Source organism: Capsicum annuum, unplaced genomic scaffold (genome assembly GCF_002878395.1).
Source record: "Capsicum annuum cultivar UCD-10X-F1 unplaced genomic scaffold, UCD10Xv1.1 ctg4140, whole genome shotgun sequence".
NCBI classification, from domain to species: Eukaryota; Viridiplantae; Streptophyta; class Magnoliopsida; order Solanales; family Solanaceae; genus Capsicum; species Capsicum annuum.
The window spans coordinates 216,256-223,535 of NW_025848729.1; the positions used below are offsets into that span (position 1 = coordinate 216,256).

General features: G+C 31.1%; 1 pseudogene; it reads left to right on the top strand.

The window, feature by feature from the left end:
* Positions 1-200: 200 nt before the first annotated feature.
* The window catches only part of LOC107849304, a 30,730-nt pseudogene continuing 23,650 nt past the window's right edge, over positions 201-7,280 (top strand).

Here is a 7,280-nt window from a genome sequence, read left to right on the forward strand (position 1 = left end):
TTTACCCTCCCCAATCATCTTTTATATTGCTAAATAATACTGGTATAACTTTTTTTGCTTTTCAAATATTCATTGATGATGAAGTTGGAAAAATCACTATTTCTAAAATAAATAGTTTAATTGCTCAAAATAATTATTTGAGCCTATATGTGAAAGTTCTTGGAGAACATATTTCTTTTCTTGATAAAAAACTCGATACTATGACAGCTTTGATTAAGAAGCTAAGCGATAATCAAAGGTCATCTGATATTTCTTCCACATCGAAAAGCAAAATAGAAGAGTTGAAAGCCAAGCTTCACATTCAAATACCCCCTGATATTCAAGGATTTGGAAAACCCTCTGAATTCGAACAATTTGAACAATTACCTGAAAATAAATTTTCTAGTTTAAACATAAAACCCATTGATCTGTCAAATGCTTTTGCAACAACCTTGAGTCTACTCTAATTATGGATATAGGTGTTGAAATCCACTTGGAGTTAAATAAACACAGAGGTTTGGTAAGAAAATAACTGGGGGGAAAATATGCTGACATCCCCCGTATGCAAATTGCTTATTATCCAAGACTAACATCTCAAAATATTATGATAGAGGAAAGAGATTGGTCCTTGACAAATACGTCTTATATTGGAGATCATATTTATGAATGAAATTTAGATGGGTTATCAGAATGACAATTATCTATTTTAGTCCATCGTATGTTAATGTATTCTACGATTGCCAAAGTCACTAGCCCTAAAGATAATGATGGCAAATATATTCGAACAGATGTCACTATATGTAAAATGATTGTTGCAGGTTTTACTGGCCAACTTCATGGCTGGTGGGAAAACTTTCTTTCCAACGATGAAAGAAACAAAATTTTAGAGTTTAAGAAAATACTTCCTGGCATTGACAAGCTAGGTAGAGAACTATCAGAAGGGAGGAAAGATGTTGTATATGCCCTTATTCTCACCATTATTCAACAATTTGGGGGTAGATTTACCAACCAACATGAAAATACTTGTACCCTCTGAAATGGCCTTAGATGCAAATATTTAGGAGAATTCAGATGGTACAAAGATACTTTCATTATTATAGATATGGATATACCCGAATCTAGGCTAGAACATGGGAAGGCTAGATTCATAAATGGACTTCCACCTCTTTTTGCAGAAAAGGTTAAAAAATCTATTAAGGGACAATATGGTGCAATCCCTTGGACAGATTTTACTTATAGTCAGCTTATTGTAGCCTGTACTCAAGAAGGTCTCAATCTTTGTAATGAGTTGAAATTGTCTAGACAAATTAAGCTGGATAGGCTTAAAGAAAAAACCCAATTAGGTAATTTTTGTGGATAATTTAGTATGAAAAATCCTGCTTCTTCTTCTTAGAAAAAGAGCCATAGATATGTAGTGGTTAGAACTAATAACCCTGATAAGCCCTATAGGATAAAGAGAAAATCAGACACAGATCCAAAGAAGAGCGTGAAGCTAGAAAAACCCATCGTAATTCTACTAGATTTACAAAAAATAGGTTTAAGAGAGACTTATCAAAAATCAAGTTTTACAATTGTTGTCAATTTGGTCATATTGCTCCAAATTGTAAACTTCAAAAAATCAAGTCCTTCGAAATTTCTAATGAGATTCATGACAAGGTTTATGGATTGTTATATACTTCAGGTTCTGAATATGATTATGATTGTGAATTTACTTCTGATACTGAGGTTGAATTATTTGATCTAACTGATAATGAAAATCATGTCGACGAAAAAACCTATTCTAATGTTTGCACTAATTGTAATAATAATGCTTGCGATTGTGATGATACTTTCAATAAATTACAAACCCAGTTTGAGGATTTAGATTTAAATATTCAAACTATCACTACTGATTGCGCTTTACAGTTATTAAAAGAAGTCACTGATGAAAAACTGCGACAAAAAATTATTGATCTTACTTCTTCCCAAACCGGTACTTCAAAACCTGTTGATAATAACCATGTTAAGAAAAATACTAATTCTATTATTGATATTATGCATTACTCTCTAACTGAAGTTAATAGATGTCTTGCCATTAGTCAAAAACCTGGTAAAGACACATCTTTCAATGATTTGAAAATAGAAGTTGAAAATTTAAAAAACGAAATTGTTTATTTGGAACAAAATCAAATGATTACTGATCATAGAATTTCAAAGATTGAAAAGGACATTTCTCAAAATGATATTTCCTCCAGTTCCAAAGGGAAAGAAAAAATTGTGAAAAATTTTGAAAATGATATTATTTGTAATCTTGATGTAGCTAATGATTATTTTTTGGGTATGATGCAAATACTTAGGGACCATAAATGGTATATATAAACTGCACTATATTGATTGATAAGGAATTTTCTATAACTAATGTGGCTATGATTGATAGTGGTGCGGATGTTAGTTGAATTCAGGAAGGACTAATTATAACCAAATATTTTCAAAAAACCATGCATACAGTTAAATCTGCATCTGGTCATTCTCTTGATATTAATTATAAGTTACCTCATGCACATATTTGTAGAAATAATATTTGCAATCCGCATTTCTTTTTCTTAGTAAAAAATTAGTTATATCCTCCTATTATTTTAGGAACCCTTTTTATAAATGTTATTTATCCTTACACGCATATTGATGCGAATGGTTTCAAGGCTACTTACAAAAACCAAGAAATTTCCTATCCTTTTGTTATCGATCCAGTAACAAGGGACATAAATAGTTTAATTGATATGAAGCATCGACAGGAATTTCTTACAACTTGAAATGATGAGTATGGATATTCATAATACTATGAATTCTGTGAAAATTCAGGAAAAAATAAAAATGCTTTCTAATCAATTGATGGTTGATATTTGTGCTGAACATCCTATTGTTACTCTTCCTTTTGAATATGATTTCAGCGAATATATAATCTCAACCAAATCTTGACCTTGCTAAATTAACACAGAGTTAGCTGAATTCTGTAAAAAAGAGATAGATAATCTCTTACAAAAGGGTCTTATAAAACCTTCAAAATCCCATTGGTCGTGCACGGAATTCTATGTTAATAATGCTGCTGAAAAAGAACGTGATATGCCAAGACTTGTAATTAATTATAAACCTCTTAATAAAGTTTTGAAATGGATTAGGTATCCCATACCTAATAATAAAGATTAGCTATCTAGATTATATAATGCTAATATATTTTTAAAATTTGATTTAAAATATGGTTATTGGAAAATTCAGATTTCTTATGAGCACACATATCGAACTGCTTTTAATGTTTCTTTTGGACAATATGAGTGAAATGTGATGCCATTTGGTCAGAAAAATGCTCCTTCTGAATTTCAAAAAATCATGAATGATATATTTAATCCGTATATAGATTTTATAATTGTGTATATTGATGACATTTTTGTATTTTCAAAAACATTAGAATTGCATTTTAAACGTCTAAATATATTCAAGCAAATTGTGTTACAAAATGATTTGGTCATCTCTAAACCAAAAATGTGCTTATTTCAAACTGATATTTGATATTTAGGACACAATATTTGTCAAGGAAGAATCGAACCCATACAGAGGGCTGTGGACTTTGCTAAAAATTTTTCTAATGTTATAACTGATAAAACGCAATTGTAAAGGTTTTTAGGAAGCCTTAATTATATTCCTCCTTATTATATGAATTTGTCTGTGATTTATCCCCTTTGTATGATAGGCTAAAAAAGTATTACAAAGGTCCTTGTACTGATTCTCACACTAATTGGGTTAAAACGATTAAAAAATGTGTCGATTCTTTACCATGTTTAACCTTAGCTAATCCTGCTTGGTTAAAGATAGTTGAGACTGACGCTTCGAATGTTGGCTATGGTGGAATACTTAAACAAATGAATCCCCATAATCATATTGAAAGCCTCATTAGGTTTCATTCTAGAAAATTGTCTGAAAGTCAGAAAAAATATGCCACTATGGCTCATGAAATGTTGACTATTGTTAAATATGTTTTAAAATTCCAAGATGATTTATATAATCAAAAGTTTTTAGGTAGGATTGATGCTCAATTAGTTAAATATATGTTTGACAAAGATTTTAAACATGATGCTTCCAAGTTAATCTTTGCAAGTTTGCAAGCCCAATTAACCCCTTTTGATTTTTAAATTCAATACAAGAAAGGAAGTGAAAATTCTTTAACTAATTTTTGTCTAGAGAATATTTAAATAATTAAATGAATTTTTAGACATACTTCATTTCTGAAAAAACAATAATTACGATTATGAAATGCATTCCTCTAAATGAAGATATTCATTTTATTCTATTAGAAAAAATTATCCATGATATGATAGAAGAAGATTTATTTCTTCCCAATTTCGCAGATATCCACGATGAAATTAATTGGTATGATGTTAATTTATATGACTAATTTTCTTCGCAGTATGGCTACAAATCCGCCCTGGCAAATAACCAGAGGTCAAGGCAGAGTAAGAAGCCACGGAGGAAGATACACCTCCTTAGGGGGAAGATACTCCCCATCATCATCATTATATACTTCATCTTCATCTAATTTTTTGGTATTGCAAAGGGGAAATATGAGCTTGATAAATGCAAGGATCTCGTATATTGTAGAATCTTCTTCAAAGGACGGAAAAACTCAGCATATAAGCACCTCGATCCAACTAGAAGATATTTCGGAGGATCATCCTTTATATGAGCAACTACAATTTTTTATATCTGCAAAGCAAGTTGTTTCGTTTGCTTCAGTTACTAAAGAATACTCTGCAGAAAGGAAACAATATGAAAAACTTGAAAATCGAGAGCTAATAGTTCTCATAGAAAATTCTCAAATATGCAAACAAAATGATCCCTGGAAACTTCTCCAAAAACATTTACTAGCTAACCTTTATTTTCCTGGTGAATCCCATAAGACAAGAGCATTCTATGAATCAATACTATTGTCCACTGAAAGTATTGAATTGGAACATCACCAAATGGGTGAGTCAACCCCAGATGTTCATGGATACTCTAAGATTGTTATTAAAAAACTCATTTCAATAAAAGACTGGGAAACTACTTCCACGATAGAAAAGGCCATGATGATGAAAGGATCAAAAATTTCCTTTTCATATTGGGACTATATTAAGGCCTTTACTCAAAATTTATAATACTACAATATTAAACATAAGCATACTTGGTTTTTAAAAGTCTTGTTCTAAAGTTTTTGAAGATCCAATTCCAAATTGGTTTATTCTGTGGTGGTCCTATCATGGCCTTACTATTAAAATTCTGCCAAAAGAATACCTGCATCTCCAAAAAATGGAAAAAGGTATCCCCGTTCTTAACGTATTTATACAATTCCGACCATGTGTGCAATTTGGATAAAATTGACCAAATGTATTTTCTTATAGAATTCTCCATTCCATGGATACATAAATGGGGTGTTGAATTTTGTTACACTAAAGAAAAAAGTACTAGGAATCTATAGGGTATTCTATAATAATTTTTGGGAAAAACTGACCCGAAAAGATCCCCTTACTAAATTACCACATGGACGAGAATTGATCGAATCCATTAATAGAAAAATCCTAGAATACTTTACCACTCCTCAAAAGAAAATTTTTAAAGATTAAAATCTCAGTTATATTTCTAGAAGAATCTATGTAATGTAGCAGATAAGATGGAAATGATTGAGCAATATTTAGAAGAAGTCCGAAGAAATTTAATGAAAACCATTGAACAACAATCAGATACTTCTATGAAAAGTCTTACAAGTGATGAAGCAGCGAAAACTGAAGATATTCAAGATTCCCAGACACTTCATCCAGAAAATATTTATGGTAAAGGAGAAATCGAAAAAAAAAGAGGCATTACTCTACCAGCTAAAAAGAAAAGACAAGATGAGACCAAAACATCTACTAAAATATTAAATGCTCTCACTATGTTTTTCTCATATATAGGACCCATATGTGGGACCATTCTGCTATTTATACAATAAAAAAACTATACGCAGGGACCCGGATATGGGATCGGTAATACTATGCGCAGATATTTTTTTATATATATATAGTAGCCTCATTTATTGAGGCATAAGTTAGAAATTTTATTTTCTCTCTTTCTGTCTCTACGCCTGAACTTCCCCTTCTTTTTTCTTTGTAATTACTCCAAGGCTTGAATAAAAGGCCGATAGCTGTCGATTAACAACTATTTCGGACTTGCATCCGGCCACTTAGAAAGTATTTATTTCTGTTTGTTCAGATGTACTTTAAATACTTCTTCTTCCCTTCCAGCCGTGACTATGTCTGGATAAAAAAATTTCATACCTATGCCAGAGATCTAACTTCTCTTACTTAGTAACTATGAAAGATCCAGACTCTATCAAAATATGAAGGAATTTTTCTATAGTTTCTTAACTTGGTTCCGAAATAGTGGTACAGTCGAGTTTAATATTGCTTATGTTGGATTTTTTTAGTGACTACGCCTAGTAAGTTGTGCCTCTTTAGCCCGTGAAAGATGGAGAAAAATAGGGAGACTTTTTCCACAGTCAGAACTTCTAAACAAATGGGTTTAACATAAGTATATTAAATATCTGACAGTCCCCTTGTTTGATTAAAATGATGAATTTTCCATACAGTCAGTAAGCTATTCAAAAATTCTTTTATATTTCAGTTGGTGGTTAGGTTTAGTATTCTGACTATGGCTTAATCCGATATTTGGAAGCTAGTTTGGCAGGCGTCGCGGCTTAACCCGTATGACAAGATCCTGCTTTTATTGGTAACAAAATCTCGACCCTGCCAAATGAACATAGAGTACTTGAATCCTGTAAAAAAGAGATTGATAATCTCTTACAAAAGGGTCTTATAAAACCTATAAAGTCCCCTTGGTCGTGCATGGCATTCTATGTTAATAATGCTGCTAAAAAAGAACGTGGTATGCCAAGTCTTGTAATTAATTATAAACCTCTTAATAAAGTTCTGAAATGGATTAGGTATCTCATACCTAATAAAATGAAATTGTTATCTAGATTATATAATGCTAATATATTTTTAAAATTTTATTTAAAATTTGGTTATTGACAAATTCAGATTTCTCAAGGGCACACATATAGAACTGCTTTTAATGTTCCTTTTGGACAATATGAGTGGAATGTGATGCCATTTGGTCTGAAAAATACTCCTTCTGAATTTCAAAAAATCATGAATGATATATTTAATTCGTATATGGATTTTATAATTGTGTATATTGATGACATTCTTGTATTTTCAAAAACATTAGAATTGCATTTTAAACATCTAAATATATTC